This window comes from Tenrec ecaudatus, chromosome 15 (assembly GCF_050624435.1).
Source record: "Tenrec ecaudatus isolate mTenEca1 chromosome 15, mTenEca1.hap1, whole genome shotgun sequence".
NCBI lineage: Eukaryota > Metazoa > Chordata > Mammalia > Afrosoricida > Tenrecidae > Tenrec > Tenrec ecaudatus.
Window position 1 is genome coordinate 83803684 of NC_134544.1, and position 19629 is coordinate 83823312.

The window sequence follows — 19629 nt, forward strand, 5'->3', positions numbered from 1 at the left end:
TGGAGTAATCATTTTTCATTTCTTTAAAGGATTATGATGCCATTTGGATCAGGACAGCATTGTATTTAAAGATAGCGTTAGTTATGACATTTCCTTAGTATTGAGCGTCTTTATCCATGAAAATGGCATATTGAGAATGTGAACAGACTTGCATTGGGAAGCATAAACATTCATGAATCATGTCATCTTGATGAACAAGAGAGACAGAAAACAGATTAAGACACAAAGAGAGTTCGGACCAGTGCTGAGTCTGACCTGCACCCTTCCCACTGAAGATGAGAGCCATAGGGGAGCCACATTCTGCTTTAATGTGGTTTGTTCCCTACCTAGCCACCTACATAACTCTAACCTATAACTCAATGTCACAATGGGGGAATTCTATGGAAGTCTCTGCTCTCAGTCTGTCCTTTCAGCAGCACAGCACCGTCTTTCTCTTCAGGCATCATTTGGAGAGTTTGAAAAACCGGTCTTTCTGATCCAATTCAAAAGCTAACCTCTGGCAGCTCCCACTCACTCCATCTTCTCTAAATCTCATTAGAACAGAACCTCCAAGTTTCCCTGAATTTCTTCTGGAGCCTGATCCTTAGAACCACATACTGAGTAATTTTCCTCCCATTACCAAACAGACTTATTTTTCTACAGAATGTTTTCTTCTTATAATACAACTTTTTAAATGTATCAGAGATAGTCATGGTAATATTAGAGAGATTCTCTGAGGGAAACCAAGACATGGAGAAGAACACCAATACCACAACAGGAAAGCAGTCCTGAACCTCCCTCCATCTGCACCTGCTCCTGGACCTGAGACCTGTGCTCTGTGGGTCTGGAGTGCCCCTGTGGGGGCCTGTTTTCTCCCTGCAGGGGAGGCTTGTATCCCCGTTGAATCTGAATCTCCTCACTGTGATGGTAGCACAGTAACACAAAGGCATGTCCTCGAATTTCATCCTGTTCATACACAGATACAATATGTTCTAGGAGTCGTCTTTGGAGATAGTGAATTGACCCTTCACAGAGTCTTTGTATTATATACCACCACCCCAGTACTAATTCTTGAGACCCACTGCAGATGCTTCCCCAGAGCCTGGTGGATGCAGATCATGGCATAGCTATTTGTAAGGTGACCAGATGTTCTGCTTTTGGTGGGACAGTCCCGATTTCTAACAATGTGTCTGGCGTCCTGTGGCATTTTTTAAAAGTCCTGATTTTTGAAAAGAATGCACAACAAGCTAGGGAACAGCGGGAGAACGGGAAGGGAATATACGGTTTTTGGCTGCCATGTGGCTATTTCGCCAGGATATGAGTTTTATATTATTTTTGTTAATTTTATAATGTTAAACTTTAATAATAACAAATAATTGTTGAGAACTGATTATCAAGAACTGCTTATCAAAGTTCGCATTGCTGATTAGTTGTTAGAATTCGACCACCATTGTTTGGACTTAATGAACAATGGCATTTTTGCCATTGGCAACGATGAAAACATTTTGTAACTGTCGTGATGTCAACAAATTAGATATGCATATAATTTAGGTAATTTATTTATTTCAATAAATACATACATTTTCTTGAATTTAGCAGAAAGTACCCGTGTTATTTATATTTTATAGTGGCGGCAAAAAGTCTAGCGCCAGCCTTGAAAGTGACACGACTTACGTTACAGCAAATTCAGAGAAAAAATAATACAAGTTAGTATTGTTATTATTTAGAAAGAAATATAGGATTAAAATTTAAATAATTTTAAAATATAGTTACTTTACAGCAATCAAATTAATTTAATTTATAACCTAACAAAATATGTTCATGTAATTATGTACCTACTTGCTGTGTTTTTAAGCAATATGTTTATAATGTAATTTTAAATTATTTTTTTGGCAAACAATGCAATCCCATTAGTTTCCTATATGTGCTATGCACGCTCTATGCACATACATATTATGTGCTTTGACATGTGACATGTGAAAAATATGGTCATCTTGAAACCAGTCCTATAGGTGATGCTAAGTTTCTTTTTTTAAAGGTAGAGCAGCATTTAAAATACACACTTAGTTGCCATCCGTGCTCAAAGAACAATAGGCAGCGCCCATCTTGTGTTTGGCCATCTTGTCGTTGGTCTTGTGGTTCTGGGAGGCACTAAAGATTATGGTCCCTGCAGATGGGACTTTAGGTATTGGTAGAGCAGCAGGCTCCTCCTGATGAATTTTAAGTTAAATACTATACACAGTGTGTGTTGAATTCAGGGAAACAGAGTTCCATGGGAAGAAACTAGCATCCGGGGCCATTCATGTAAATATGAGAAAAGTTATACTTTTGCAATAAACAGAGAAACCACCAGAAAACTAGTTGCTGTCCAGTCGACTCTGACTCGTGGTGCCCCCATGTGGGTCACAGTAGAACTGTGCTCCAGGTGGGTTCTGACGGCCAGATTCTTTTATCCAGAAGTAAACCACCAGGCCTTTCTTCCTAGACACCTCTGGGTGAATTCAAACCTCTAACCTCACAGCACTGAGTGTAAGAACTATACACTCCGATTACCCCTAAATCCAAACAACAAGCAGGAAAAACACCCATCTACAACAAAAAACCCACCACCACAAAAGCCACATCTGACTTCTGGCACCCCATGTGTTGTCAAAGGAGTACTGTGTTCCCAAGCGTTTTCTTTCTTTCTTTGTGTTCCCCCAAGCATTTTCAATGGCTGATATTTATGAAGTTACTCATCAGGCCTTTCATTAAATGTCCCCAATAGGGAAGCATTGCTCTTTGTTTCGTAGAAGGCCCCATCCCTGCTGTATGCGTCCATTGACCATAGTTATGGGGTCAGCCTTCTGCCAAACTCTCAACTCTTTTAACTTCCCAACCCCTTAGCTTCTGTGCTTGTCATATCTGCTTCCTGCTGTGCACAGGTCTAAGCATGGGGACTCGTGCCCTTCTTCCTTTCCTCCGGGCACGTAACATGTGCCTACTTCTGAGCGCTTCTTCAGTCTCGCTTGTCTGCTGAGTGCCAACACACTGCATCAGAAAGTTGTGCAAACATCTATCTATGTAAAGTTCCTTTGGGTGCTAGAGGGGAAGGAGAGGAAGACAAGGATTATTCCTTCTGTTCTCAGCACCCAATCAGCAAAGATGGAACAATCAGATTATAATTGTGCGAGAAAAAACAAACCACTTACCAAGAAAATTAGGATTAAGAACAACTCTCCAAATCTGGCAACAGACCTTCAAGGAATAATCTAGAAAAACCTATGTCTGAGGCTCTTAAGTTACTGTTTTAGGCTGAAGGGTAATTCAAGACTCATCTATGTGACTGTTTATTGGACGAAGATCATGTTACTTTTTCAAAGTTCACTTGTTAAAAGGGACCTGTTTTGATCTATGGACTTATTAGGGAACACCCATTTCACTACTGTCAACTTAAAGAAACAACAAGAAAACAGTGACAGAATCACCCCAGTCTGGTTTCTCCCCCACCTCTCCTAGTTGTCCTGGAGACAGTTGTTGAATAAATAAGATAGAATATTTTTTGTTTTTTGTTTTCCCTAATATAGCTGTGAATAATAATGGCCACCTATGTTCCAGCCTAGCCAAACACATCACATCCCTGCAAGTCCCAAAGGCAGTTTGAAATTCTAAGAGGGTCAAGTGGAATGGCTGGGGCTTCTGCCAGCATCGCATTGAATGATGTGGGAACTCAGGTCTCTCCTGCCAAAATATGTTTTTAAGCAATATGTATATAATAATGTATAATATAATTTTAAATTATTTTTTAGATTTTTAACATAATGAGTAAGAAAAGAGGATGCAAATACAATGATGATCTAAGAAGTGAATTTCCTTTTATTAAAAAAAACAAAAGCGATTACCTGGTAAAATGTGAGAAATGTAATGGTGAGTTTTCTATTTCGCACGGCAGGAAGAATGATATTTCAAAGCACTTGGAGACACAGAAACATAAAAGATATTTAAATACTGCTGCATCTTCCTTCAAAATACAGGAAATTCTTTTTTCGGAAAATAACTTATGGAGATGAAGAAAAGAAATTAGCATTAGCAGAAGGACTTATGTCTTTTCATGCTATTAATCACAATCATTCCAAAAAGTTGTTCAACAAAAATTTGCCTGTGCTAGAACAAAATCCGAGGCAACTGTGTGTAATGTGCTTTCCCCATATGCATTTTCAGAATTAAACAAAAATATAGAAAATAATTTTATATCCATATATTCTGATGCATCTAATAAGGATATAAAGTTATTTCCAACAATTATTAGATTTTTTGATTCGGAAACTGGAATAAATTAAAATTTTAGATTTCGTTTCTGTGCCTGGTGAAACTTCTGAAATAATTTTCAGTTCCATTATTAATATTTTGGAAAAAAAAACAATTTAAAACATAAAATAATTCAATTTTGTGCAGACAACACAAACACAAATTTTGGAGGAAAAGTAAGAAGAGGAACAAATAATATTTTTTATAAATTAAACAAAAACCTTAATCAAAATATTGGTGTTGGTTGTGCAGTGCACATAATACATAACGCCATTCAAACAGCTGCTGATTTGTTGCCCATAGATGTGGAAAATATTGTTATTAAAATATATTCTTATCTCTATATATACACTGTGTGCGTTGAAACACTTAAAGAATTTTGTGAAACTGTGGAAGTCGAATATCAGAAAATACTTGGATACAGTAAAACACACTGGTTAGCTCTTTTGCCAGCTGTCAAAAGAATTTTGAAAATATACGATCCTTTGAAGTCCTACTTTCTATCATAGGATAAATGTCCTAGAATTTTAGAAGAGTTTTCTGAAAAAGAATCTTCAAAAATTTGCCTACAGTTGGAACACAATCAAGCAGCTCTTTTTCAAAATGCTATAAAACTTACTGAGGGTGACAAAATTTCAGTAATCGAAGTAGCAAATGAAGTTAATAATTTAACATTTCAATATCAAGAGCAGTTAGAAAATAATTTTCTCCCATTAATTATCCATAATAGTATAAGCCAGCTAGAAGAACAAGGTGCAATAAATCGTGCAGATATAATGAATCACGTTAAAAAGTTCTATAGTAACTGGATAGATTACGTAGAAGACTGGATGGTACATTTCAGTGATATTGAACATTTTCTTTCTTTTTTTTTTTTTTAATTATTTTTTATTTTTTAACAAATTATTGGGGCTGATACAATTCTTTTCACAGTTCATACATATACATACATCAATTGTATAAAGCACATCTGTACAGTCTTTGCCCTAATCATTTTTTTCTCCTCTTTTCTTCATTTACATTTTATTAGGGACTCCAACAACTCTTACCACAATCCATACATATACATACATCAATTGTATAAAGCACACCCATACATTCCCTGTCCCAATCATTCTCAAGGCATTTGCTCTTCCCTTAAGCCCCTTGCATCAGGTCCTCTTTTTTTTTCCCCCCCTCCCTCCCTTTTCCCCCCTCCCTCATATGCCCTTGGTAATTTATACCTCATTATTTTGTCATATCTTGCCCTATTCGGGGTCTCCCTTCCCCCCTTCTCTGCTGTCCCTCTCCCAGGGAAGAGGTCACATGTGGCTCCTTGTAATCAGTTCCCCCTTTCCAACCCACTCACCCTCCACTCTCCCAGCATCGTCCCTCACGCCCTTGGTCCTGGAGGTATCATCCACCCTGGATTCCCTGTATCTCCAACCCTCATATGTACCAGTGCACAGCCTCTGTCCTATCCAGCCCTGCAAGGTAGAATTCGGATCATGGTAGTTGGGGGGAGGAAGCATCCAGGATCTGGGGGAAAACTGTGTTCTTCATCGATACTACCTCACACCCTAATTAACCCATCTCCTCTCCTAAGCCCCTCTATGAGGGGATCTCCATTGGCCGACACTTGGGCCTTGGGTCTCCACTCTGCACTTCCCCCTTCATTTAATATAATATATATATACGCATACATATATACATATACACATATATACACATACATACACACACTTATATCTTTTTTTTTTTTTTTGCATGATGCCTTATATCTGGTCCCTTGGGCACCTCGTGATCGCACTGGCCGGTGTGCTTCTTCCATGTGGGCTTATTTGTTTCTGAGCGAGATGGCCGCTTGTTCACCTTCAAGCCTTTAAGACCCCAAACACTATCTCTTTTGATAGCCGGGCACCATCAGCTTTCTTCACCACATTTGCTTGTGCACCCATTTGTCTTCAGCGATCCTATCATGGAGGTGTGCAGTCAATGATATGATTTTTTGTTCTTTGATGCCTGGAAACTGATCCCTTTGGGACCACTCGATCACACAGGCTGGTGTGTTCTTCCATGTGGACTTTGTTGCTTCTGAGCTAGATGGCCGCTTGTTTATCTTCAAGCCTTTAAGACCCCAGTCACTATCTCTTTTGATAGCCGGGCACCATCAGCTTTCTTCACCACATTTACTTGTTCACCCATTTTGGCTCCAGCTGTTGTGTCGGGAGAGTGAGCATCATAGAGTTCCAATTTAATAAAAGAAGGTATTCATGCATAGAGGGAGTGTTTGAGTAGAGGCCCAAGGTCCTTCCGCCACCTTAATACTTGACCTATAAATATAGACACAAAGATCTATTTCCCCAACCTCCTATATATATTTGCATGTACATGTCTTTGTCTAGACCTCCATGAATGCCCTTTGACTCCTAGCTCTTTCCTCCATCTCCCTTGACCTTCCTCCTGCCCTACTACCATGCTTCATTGCCACCTGGGCTAGAGTAGATATTGAACATTTTCATTGGGCTACATTAAAACAACAACTTAATTGGAATGATGTGCAAAAATCATTCGATTTCGATCATATTACTCAAAATTTCCCATATAGTAATATTTCAAAAAATGATCTTTTAAAATAGGTATCATTACTTTAAAAATAAATTGATAAGGAAAAGATTAAATATGGGCATCAGCAAAAATCACAAAAGAGAACAAATGGTTAGAAATATTTTATCAATTTGAAACAAACCATGTTCCATACAATAATGCACTAAAAATTGTGGAATATGCGGACGCTGTCGTTACCAGGAACTAATGCTGTGACTGAATCCGTTTTTTTCTACAGTAAATAAAGTGTGGACATCAGAAAAATCGCAATTAAGTGTTGAGACATTGAAACCATTTATGTGTGAAATATAATTTAACGAATTCATGTGAAAAAATTCATGACCTTTTAAACAACAGCAGCAATCTACTAAAAAATTCACTCAAATGAGAAATATGCCAAAGAATAAAATACTATACATAATGTTTAATGTATTATATTTGTAGATATATTACAAGACTATTTTGTGTTCCATGCAAATTATTGTTGCTCCATATAGACCAAATTTTTAATCAAGAACACCCGCTCCCCCCCCCCCCCCCGCCCCTGTCAATGATGTTCTGCTTTACCAATGTTAAAACCTGGACACCTTATAAAAAGAGTAATACAGAACCCACAGATTGTGGGGAAATAAATCTTTAGCAGTGAGGAGAGGGAGAGAGCAGGGGAAGAGAAGAAGAGGAGATGACAACTGGACAACTGTGGCATTTTCAGGAATTCCCCATATTGATGCTCACCTGAGGAGACTTGAGTCTCAGTGCTGCAGCACTGGGAGCAGAACCTGAAATCAGTGTCTGAGTTTGAGAGGCATTCAGGTGAAAACCAGGAGAGAGATGGTCAAGTGGAGCAGATGGCATCAGATGCTGTCAAGTGTGCGTCTCTGTGGCCCTAGCAGCTGGCTTGTCAATTGGGGAAATTCCACTTGGATAGCATGCCTTCCACCCACCACTTTTCTTTTTTTGTTTTCCACCATTTTTCTTTCAGTTCTTCTTTCTGTCTGGGCTTGTGTGTTGTTGCGATTCAAATGCAAATGTGTTTCAAATGCAAACAGAGCCATCCAAAGAGAACAGGTGTCAGCAGGGTTTCCAGCCTAAAAAGATTAAGAATGAATCCATTGCCACTCCAGGCCCTGAGCCTCACCTCTAGGCCCCTCCCTCCACGTCTCCCTCATTATCTCCAGGCCCCACCCCTTCTCATAGACACCACCCGACCCCCCTCCCCAAGTGATGCAATTTCCTGCAGAACTCACTTCTGAGTGAGAAGGATCCGAGTGAGCATCCCACGACTTCCTACGGGTGAGTGAGTTTTTGTTTCTGTGCTGATCCCAGGCGCGGAATCGCCCGCAGGCCTGGCGTCCCCAGCTGTGTCTGGGTTCCTGCGGACGTTATAGATCCCGCACCTGGTGTTCCATTGTTCCAGATCGCCACGACCCCCTGGGACATTTCCAGTTAAACCCTTTCTGAGCTGGCTACAGGCCTCTGCCTTCGGGCCCGGGAATATTCTGGCTGAATTTCTTGCTCAGAGATCCTCCTGCACCCTCACCTCTCACTCCAGAAAGGCGTCATTGGGGGTGGGTTCTTGCCAGGGCCCGGTCCCTTCAGTGTCAGGTCGCGGGCATGAGAGCATGGGGACCTTAGAGTGGCCTTTACTGAAAGGAGAGGGCAGCCTTGCAGGCATCAGGTCACCCCCTTGGTGACTGAGGTCTGTATTAGAGTTTAACTTCTCAGCACCTTGTTTTGCAAAAGGGTGACAATAGCAGTGACAACCCCAAATAGCAGTGACAGCCCCAAATCTCGGCACAGATTAAGTCCTCACATAGATTGCAGTCCCCTCAAAGAGTAAGCCTCCATTGAATGGTTTCTGCCGAGGAACAAAGGTAGTAGGTAATTGCCCTCAGGCTTTGGAGTGTGGATTACCTTCACCTCTATACAGGCAGCCCAGGGAGAAGCAGTCTTTCTTGGAGGTTTGTCTGCGTGTGTGTGCCCTTGATGGAGGTCACCAAACTGTAGAAAGTACTTGGAGTCTCCTAAACAGCAGTCATGTGCTACAGTCTTGCCCTGACTGCATTAGTCAGGAGGCCCTGGACCCATTTGTAAACCCTCAATCTAAGGATGGAATGTCTGTCATTGTGATGCATTCATTGGCCACCAGCCATGCTTTTGTGAGTTTCCTTTGCCCTGCCCCTCCCCCAATCCCTCTTTAGCTCCCATCTCAATTGTGAATCTGGGAAGCCATTTCCTCCTCCTTTTGGTGGCTTCCCTTATTCAGATGATCTGTTTGTGTCTTTGTGCTATATTTGTCTCATAAGATTTAATAAATGTTCTCTTTAAACTGTATTTAAAATGGGGTCTCCTTTTTACTCTGTAACAGATCTTGCTGCATGATCCTTCTTAACCATTTCTGCTTTTGGAAACTAGCTTCTGCTCCGTTTTAGACAGTAAAAGGAACTCCAATCTCAAATATAATTTAAGAATAACATTTATTAAGTTTTAAAAGAGACAAAGAGACTACAAAGACACAGACCTGTCACTGGATGAAGGAGATCGTTAGCACAGTTTAGGGAAACATTCAAGTCGAGAATCTAATTAAGTAAGATTGCAGTGTTGTACATGAGCTGGACCAGAACAACTGAGATGTGAGATTGAAAGAAATAGAAAAGTTTATAAACAAAAAAGAAGAAGAATCAGCGCAAGGACCAGCAGCCTGAAAGGGAAAAAAAAAAAAAAAAAAGCTTGGCTGGATGGTTCCCTCCTGCTTACAGACTTGGGTTTTTATAAGGTTTCATTAATCTGCTGAGCTGTACAGAAGCAGAACTTGCTGTTAAGCAGCGCAGCTGATCAAGCTGGTACAGAAGCAGACTTTGCAGTTGCACAATTTCTTGGTCCAGGATAGTTTTTTGCTGATTTTAAGAACAAGGGGCTATTTTTTTTTTTTTTTAGAATGCTGTAAGGCCTGTGGTTGCATTTTAGGACTGGGGCAGAATGTTTGCTTAGTATAAATGGCTTTACTTACGCTAACTATTACAGCAGCAGAGGAAACTGTCGCAAGTTTATGATTGGTGGAACTTCAGTACAGTATTGTTATAAATGGGACTACAAAAGCAGGGACAGGACCATAACTGAGCCACCTTCGTTGCCAGATAGAGGATTTTACAAGATTGCTCCAGGGCCATCTGACCCAGGCAGTCAGGGCTCAACTGATAAGCCATGGCTCCTGACTCTAGGACCCCCTGGACTGGCTGGAGATTGGTGAAAGGTATCAACTTTCCAAGTTCCTCTGCTCCTGGGAAAATTTAATCTATATGCTTGCTTAAGGATCAGAAAGAATTCAGTGGAGGCTTAAGCTGCACAGCCATCTATATCCCTTTCCTCACTGGAGTGCTAAGACTTTACTCTCTACTACAGCTCCTGAGATTGGTCTCTGTGATGCTATACCTTTCCACTTGGAGTGTGAAGAGCCCCACGTGGGGATGTTTCCCCTAATAAACCTCCACTCAGAGATTAGTTGTGTGAATGGCTCATCTCTATCAATGCTTTCCACCACCCCCTTTATCATCCCTTTTGACTCTTAGAGCAATGCTGGCCCAGATTTAGTGTCCACTCATTTTATCAACAGGGAATTTTGCTTTCCTTTTACATCTTTTGATTTGCAGAATCCAGAAATTATTTATTTTAGGTCCTTTTTTGTATTAATCTGGAGAAATAATAGGCTTCAGTGTCTTGGTTTTGAAAATCCACAGGGTAGTACTTCTCTGTCCTATAGGGTCACTATGAGTCAGAATTGGTATATTTTGATAGTATATGCTCTCAAGGTCAGCACTTTTTTGTTAATTTTCTAAATTTAGCTTCTATATTTTCCAACTTATGCTTAATTGAGTTGGTCCTCAATTCCCCCAACCCCTTCTCCTCACAAGACTGAGTTTGAAATCATCAGTGGTGGGCCATACATCCACATCCTAACAGCTGCATACTTTGACTGAAGGACATTAAGTCTCATTTGCTAACTTGCTGACACTCTCCTCTCTATTTTTTTATTGCTTAAGCTTGCTATTTCTGCATTGGTCCCCAGACCCACCAGATTCAAAATTTTGGTGGGCTGCTGCCCATGCCCATATTGGATACCAGCAGGAAGTTCCCTAGCTGGTCCATCCCCCTAGTCAGTGTGTACAGCTGTGATTGGAGCCGAAAGTGTTCCCACCCACTCAGGGTGTGTTGCTTTATAAACCAGAATCCGAGTGGTGCTTGGGGCCCAGATGTATTGAGAGCTAGCTGTTGCCTGTTTCTTGGCAGCTGCCTCCAGTAAAGCTTTTCATTTGATGCTTTTCGATGTGGCCCTCATTGGTCTCGAGGCCCGGATATAACAGTTTCTTGGAACCAAATTCAAAGTAGGTAAATACTTTTTATCCTTTTGATTGGTTTCATATGTTAACTGTTTCACCTTCAATTTGTTTGAATTTACTGTGCAAGAACTGTGTCCTACTAATAGCTCCTCATTTTAAAAAATTGTGTCATAACTATTCCTAATAGAAGGCAAGATCCAGACATATAACTCATATACAGTAGATATGATCGTATTTAAAATAAGCTACCATTTTCTCTGTGCCCCACTGCATGGTAATGCTTGAATGTTGTAGCCTTTTAGCCAAGTGGTCTTGATAAGAAGCTTATTTTATTCACTGTGACCAGATTGCCATCTCATGGGCCAAAACTGCTTTCATTTCATGTAGCTGCTAATCATTTAACCACTGGATCAGTAGGACTTCTTCACTGACTAATTTAGATATGCCAAGTTCTCACCAGGCTTACATGTTTCTTATTATAGACATGGTGATTCTTAATGAGTATTGTTTTAGTTATTTAATTATATTTTCAACATAATGCCAATGTGCATACATAGACTTGAATATGCTATCATGTTTAATTTTCCCTTTGGTTTGGTACCTTGGAGCTAATTCCATCTTGTGGAAAATTCATGTGTTATAAAGCAGAAAAGTTCCATAGTGTTTCCAGAGTGTCACATTTGTGGAAGCAGATCTCCAGTCCTGTCTTCTTCCACAGTAATGCAGACTGTTTAACCCATCAATCCTCAGTTGAACAGTGCAGTGCAAGCTGTTTGTAGAACCCTTCATTGTTTCTGAGCCCCAAAACTAACTCACTGCCACAAAGTCAATTCTGACTCACAGTGTTCCACTATAGGTGTCTGAGATTCAAAATCTATACCGGAGTAGACAGTCTCGTTTCCTCTTACAGAGCTGCTGGTTGCCTTGAAGTGCCAGCTTGAAGGTAGTGAATGAAGCCAGAATTCTCTATCTCTCGAAATGAAGCAAACCAAGCAGATGCCATCAAATCCACACCAACTCCTGGAGGCTCCATGTGTGTCATTGCACAGGGATGTTGCAGAAGGGGTTTCAGTGACAGGTTTCTCAAAGTGCATCACCCAGTCTTTCTTCCCTGGAGACTGAGTAGAAACAAACGTCCAATCTTTCCATGAACACCTATCCATGTTAACCATTTGTAATGCTCAGGGACATAAAAAACTAAACAAGGCACACATGCTTGCTTGTACACACACTTTGAAAAGTCAGTACTGTGGTTGCTTTTTCTTTCTTTTTAAAATAATTTTATTGAGGGCTTGTACAGCTCTTACCACAATTCATACATACATTCATTGTGTCAAGAACATTTGTACATATGATGACATTATTGCTTTCAAAACATTTTTTTCTACTTGAGGCCTTGGTATCAGCTCTTCATTTTTTACCCTCCTCCCCTCATGAACCATTGATGATTTGTACATTGTCATTATTTTTTCATGTGTTACACTTACCAGTGTCTCCCTTCACCCACTTTAGTGTTGTCTGTCCCCCTGGGAGGAGGTTACATGTAAATCGTTGTGATCAGTTCCAAGGCTGAGTTTTTTAACTATAACATGAGAAACTACACACTTGAATCTGTCAAGTTTCAAGACTCAGAAAAATAAAGTCCTTCTGTTAATTTCCAGCTCTCACAAGTTTCTATGTGAATTGTACAGATATACTGTAACCTAACTGGACTCTACAGTAACTTGAGAATGAAATTAATATCAACTTTAATAGATCTTGAAGTGAGATGCTATATGTAAAATGCTTAATACTCTGAGTTTTCATGGAAGATCAAAAGGCATCCCAAAGATTTTTAAGATGTACAATAGTTGAGGAATTATCAAAGATTTATTACATTATTCTGTTTAGCATAAAATATTAGGAACAGATATGCAGTGAATTCAAAAAGTTCATGGATAAATTCCATAACCTTTACCATGGAAGGGTCATGACCTTTTTGAAGGCCTTTTGTGCATTCGTGGCATAAAGGATTGGCTACCAGTAAGCTCCTTGTATTTTTCACTCAGGTTGCGGGCTGTGTAGAAACTATCATATTAAATGGAAAAATTAAGGATGTATCTGAGGTTGGGCTGAGCATGAAGGCTGGAAATCAACTCACTGTCGTCTAGTTGATTCCTACTCAGCAGCTGTTGAGAGCTAGGGTGAAAATTGCCCGTGCGTGTCCAAGGCCAGCGCTCTTCGTGGAGGTAGAACATCTCCTCTTCCTGCAACAGGGATGCACAAGTGAGCAGACATGTGAATCTCCTGTGTAACATGCCTGCATGTTTGTGTCATCTGGGCATGCAACAGCGTTCTTTGGAACTGATAAAGGCACAACACATTTGCCACTTTGCTCTGAGCCTCAACCCAAAGGTGCTCAGTTCCAGCTCCATAGATTAGCAAACCCAGCTTTAAGTGCCCAGAGACACCCACTCCACCAGTGGATTCCAGCTTATAGTGACCCTGAAGGACAAGGTAGAATTACTGACCTTGCAGTTAGCAGCTCACCACAGTTTCCATCAGGGATAATCTAGTGAATAAAAATGTAAATTCCAAGATGAGTTAATCAAAATTTAGCTATAAAAACCCTCTGAAATAAAGTTTTATGAAAATTGGGAGTTTTCAGGTGTTATATTATTTCTTTTATATTATACTATTTTTAGCACTTTTATTGTCAACTATGTGATAAACAAGAGGTCCATAAACTATCCATTCTTCATTTATAGGAAATGAAATCCCTGCTAATACATAGAAACCATTAGGGTTTTTTTGTCCTTCCAGTGTTCTACTGTGATCACATTTCTTACCTGCTTGGAGATTATGATTATATGCCTTTGAGAAGTTTTTATTGCAGTACATTATTATTATTATTGCTCTTATAATATGTTTCAATCTGTGTTAGTGCTGGTGGACTAGAGAAACAAATTCATAGACACTCATGTGTATAAGAAAGGTTTATATACAAAAGCAATTGAATATTGAGAAAACAGTCCCAGCCCCAGTCCAGATCAAGTCCATATGTCTGACATTAGTCCATATTGCCCAATTCCAATTTATAAAGTCTTCTTCAGACTCACAAAACACATGGAATGACACCGAATGCAGAAAGATCATAGGCCAATGGGTAGGAAGTCTTGTCGATCCCGTGGCACTGTAAGCATCTCAGTGCTGACAAGGGGTCTCCACGTGATTCTCCAGCTCAGGGCACTAGCTTAGTTCCATGAGTCTTCTCAGCTGCAATGTCTCCCAGGGAGTGAGCAGTGAGAGAGTGTTTCCACCTTAAAGGAGGAATACCAGGGCTCCCAGAATCAGGAGAAGGCCATGCCCACACAGAGACCTCATTGTCCTGATTGATGGGCTAGACTCCACCCCTTCACCATTAATCTTCTCAAATTGATAACAGATTCTATAACTACCACACATTCAGAGGTTTTTGTTTGCTTGTTTGTTTTTACCATTTGACTATTTTGGTTTTTCAGTCATAATTTAGACAGCAGTGTGTTTTGTCACTCAACATTTTCTACACAAATTGTTCAGTGACATTGGCTACGTTCTTCATCATTTGTAAAACATTCTCAGCATTTCTGTTCTTATTGTTCTCTTTTAGTTAATCTAGTTTCCCTGCTCCCTTTCATCCTCACCTCTACTTTAAAAATAATTGTCCTTTGGTCTCATAGAATTAACTTTTTTAGTGGAGGAAAGTACTCACAGGCACTCTTAAAGTACTCTTATGAGCCAATCCATTATTTAGCTAAAAGGTGACTGCAGAGGCTAGTTTGGGTTCAAGGTTTAAAGAGTGTCTTAAATGATTTTTTTAAAAGTGTCTCAACTCATTGTTTGTTGGTTTGTTTACTTGTTTTTCTTTTTCAGGAATTTGATATACTATTGGACATTTTACTCCCATTCTGTCCAGAACTTAACTAGAATGATCTGTCATGGTAACCTGCACAATCCCATCTAGTTCTGGTTTCAGGGTAGATAAAACCAGACTCGATAATGTAGACTAGATTCTTCATTGAATCTTTGACTTCTATCTTTCACTTTAATGCCAGTTGAGTAAAGACCAATAATTTATCTCAGATGGCCACTTACAGCTGATAAGATCCCAGACATGACTCTCCAAAGTAGAATGTAGAATATTACACTTTTGGATGATTGACATATATATATATATACATATATATATTTTTTTCCAGAAAGCCAGTCTTTGAATTTCAAAAAAGCTGTGCCACACATTTCTACCGGGTGCCGATGGTCACCTGCCATACTCGCACGAGGTTATCTGTGTAACCTGCAAACAGAGTCTGGCCATCAGCAGACCAGGTCAGAGAGGTGCACTGGGGTGGTTCGGCCTTGCTGCTGGTGCTGATCACTTCTTGCTTCAGCTCATCAACAATGATCTTGCCCTCCAAGTCCCAGATCTTGATGCTGGGGTCAGTGGCAGCACAGAGCCAGTAGCGGTTGGGACTGAAGCACAGGGCATTGATAATGTCTCCTCCATCGAGGGTATAAAGGTGCTTGCCTTCATTGAGATCCCACAGCATGGCCTGGCCATCCTTGCCTCCAGAAGCACAGAGGGATCCATCCGGAGAGACTGTCACAGTGTTCAGGTAGCCTGTGTGGCCGATGTGGTTCGTTTTCAGTTTGCAATTAGCCAAGTTCCACACCTTGACCAACTTGTCCCAGCCACAGGAGACGATGATGGGGTTGCTGCTGTTGGGCGAAAAGCGCACACGGGACACCCATTCAGAGTGGCTCTCGTCCTATACGGTGCACTTGCAAACGCCCAGAGTATTCCACAGCTTGATGGTCTTATCTCGGGAGCCTGAGACAATCTGCCGGTTGTCAGAGGAGAGGGCCGCACTCAGCACGTCCTTGGTATGGCCAACATGGCAGCGTGTGGTGGTGCCCGTTGTAAGATCCCAGAGACGTAGTGTTCCATCCCAGGAGCCTGAGAGCGCAAACTGGCCATCAGAAGAGATGACCACGCAGAGCACGATGGGGAATGCCATAGTTGCTCTCATCCCTCGTGAGCTTCTACATGATGATGGTCTTATCTCGCGAAGCAGACAGAATCATAGCGGGGAACTGTGGCGTGGTAGCAATCTGCGTTACCCAGCCGTTGTGGCCCTTGAGGGTGCCACGAAGGGTCATTTGCTCAGTCAGGGTGGCAGCGGGTGCGGGGGTCACAGCAGTGACATGGATGGCACCGGATAGCTCCGACACCAGCTCCTGCTGCTGTTCAGCGTGGAAAAAAAAGCTTGGATGATATTAAGACAAGTAACCTAGCTATCCCGTGAGACTATTTTATGTCCAAGAAATATTCATAACTGTGACACCCATGTCTTAATCCATAAACTGTGCAGTTTAGTTTTGCCTCTTTTGAGCTTTCTGTATATTCCATGATAAACTGTGTCTGGGTTCTCATTGATTTATTTTCTTCAGAATGCTTTTGAGTTTTTCACATGTTGGTTGTTTTGTCTTTGGTCTATCAGTGTTGACTCATACACAAGTTTCCAATGTGTGATTGGCCCAGGCTATACCTACCTATTGTAGCACTTTAAGGATTCAAGTGGTTCAAATGTAATTTTACTCTTGTGAATGTTACTGCCCTTATTCTCGTCATTCCCTTTCTGAACTTCTGTTGCTCTCTGGAAAGCACTTTCTGGTGAGAGGAAATTGTTGAGTTGAACATCATATCCAAGTTAAAATTTACTAAAAGAGCCGAAGTATTTAATATATTTTCCTGCCCAAAATGTGCATGTATAGTTATTCCATTTGCTTATCTGATGAAGTACTTTGAGGGCTTGTGATCCACGTGTACAGTGATTTCTTAGTTTGATTTTGTACTTCAAATCTCTTAAAACTACTACCAAGAAGACTTCTCATATTTTTGCACACTTAGTTTATTTTTCTCTGACAACTTACAGCAGATTTATAAACTTTGTAAAATTGCCTCAGGATATTTGTATCTTCTTTTTTATTTTTAAATTGTCTTATTTGGGGCTTGTACGACTCTTATCACAATCATATACATGCATCCATTGCATATCTTACTCTTTTTTGTTGCCTTCTGGTAAATTGTTTTGAATGTTAATATAGATGAATTTTTCAGTCTATCCTCTTATGTTTTCATCTTAGTTTTTCTCTGTCCTGCTGTCATTATTTTTTAAATTCCAAAATAGTATAGTTTTACATGATCATAATTATGTTAATCTATTTGGAGTTTATATTTGCATAGGAATAGACTCTCCAAATTAGATAATAATTTGATAAATATCAGTCATTTTGCCTACCACTTAATTCCATATGGTGACTGTATGTGGTTCCAGAGTAAAACTATACGCTGTAAGGTATAGTTGGAGTTGGTTGCCATATCGTTCTTCTAAGGTACTTCTGTGTTGTCTTCATCCTCCAATCTTTTGTTTGGTAACTGAGCACTCAGCTGTTGGTGAGTTGGTACTACTCAGGAACTTCCATTTAGGGACCCACACCTTAAAGTGTGAGTACTTGCTGTCAGAGCCTGATGTGTCATGAATTAGCTTCCCTTACAAATTGGTAGGCCTTTTCTAGGGCTGCTTATCTTTCTCTGTTGGCCTTTCATGTGTTCCTGTATTGATACTTGATTGGGTAATGTGTATAATATATGAACAAAGGAGCCCTTTTGTCCAGTGGGTTACACATTGAGCTGCAAATGTGCAGGAGAAGATGAGTCTGCCTGCTCCAGTAAAGATACACTGGCTTGGGACTCCTACAGGAAGCTCTACTCTGATAGCTATGCCGTGAGTTGTACTAGACGTGATGGCAGGGAGTTATGTGTGGACCAATCCAGGCCTTATTCTTTACCATTTATTGTTATTTAGGCTAAATGCAATTAAATCCACATTTTTGTGGACTCTTGTGAAGTGCAAGAAATTTTTGTGTGTGACAGTTTTGGAAACTAATCAGTTTGTGGAGGACAGTTGCTTTGGAACATGCTACCTTTTTATTGACTTCAGTCTTTTTGTATTCATTTCTTCATTGAAGTCTCAATCATACCTTTCTGACACCATTCATCCTTATTAATATTTATCTGATCATCCTGAGATTTGACTATCCTTAAAACATGAAATATACTCTTTCCTGATCCCCTGTGGTCAGATATTGTCCCCTCCTGGAACAAACTCTTTTTGGCTATTCCCTTAGTTAATTCCATCACATCCTTCAAATCACTGTTTTCAATGAATTCAATTAATTAGACGACTAATGGCACAAGATGAAAACCACCACTAGACAAAAGGATCCTATAGGCAGATACACAGCATGATAACACAGTAGAAATCAGGTGAGAGAATACCTATGTGTGCCTCCCCTCATTTTTAGGACAGTTGTTTATTCTGGGTGCTAAGTAGACCAATGAACTAGAGTCATTGAAAAGAAAGCCTTTCTTGTTGTTAGCTGCCATCTAGTTTCCTCCAATTCATAGCAATACTATGCACCCATGGTGATGTAGTGTGTTATGCATTTGGTTGCTAACCACAGGTTCAGAAATCCAAACCCCTAACTGCTCTGCAGTAGAAAGATGAGGCTTCCTACTCCCTTAAGGAGCTGCTGTTTCAGAAACAAACAGGGGCTGTTCTACAGTGTATATGGGATGCTATATGCCAGAATTGGCTCAGTGACTGATTATTTTTTTAATGTACAACAGAACAAAACCATGCACTGTGATCTCAGTACTCTGAATTCAATATGGTCAGCATTTTCCTTTGGGACTGGAATGGTGGCTTTGGGCTCTTCACATATTGATCATAAACTTGAAAGTCCTCATTTGCATTTCTTGTAACTATTCCCTTTTTGGTTTACTTTGTTGCTAGTGCTTCTTCATGATCCATTTATTTTTCCAGTGTGGGAATTTTCATGTAAACTAATTGCTAATGAGCTTTTCATTTGGTGAGTGACAATGGAGCTTTATTTTGCCCTTATGTTGAGAATGGAAGTCTGAGCAACTGAAACCTAAATGTGTTTTTGTTGTTGTTGTTGTTGTTTACTATAATCTTTCTTTTAAACATTTTATTAGGGGCTCATACAACTCTTATCACAATCCATACATATACATACAGCAACTGTATAAAGCACATCTGTACATTCTTTGCCCTAATCATTTTTGAAGCATTTGCTCTCCACTTAAGCCCTTTGCATCAGGTTCTCTTTTTTTAAATGTGCATTTTTAAACTCATCACAGAACCCTTCTATGTTGTTAGAATTTTTTTTAATCAAGCCAGGGTTCATGGGCTAGTGTGTCTTAAAGTGAATGATCGTTGTGTTAATCCGTACACAAGCTCCCTAATATAAATATGCATGTGTTACTGCTTAAGCTCCATCTCTGTTGCATTTCTCATACAATTGATAACCATTTAACATTGTGGTTTTGTTCTTGTTC

At 40.1% G+C, this 19629-nt stretch overlaps 1 pseudogene; it reads right to left on the reverse strand.

The window, feature by feature from the left end:
- Positions 1 to 15416: 15416 nt before the first annotated feature.
- On the reverse strand, positions 15417 to 18266 carry LOC142427557 (small ribosomal subunit protein RACK1-like; annotated as a pseudogene).
- Positions 18267 to 19629: the final 1363 nt, after the last annotated feature.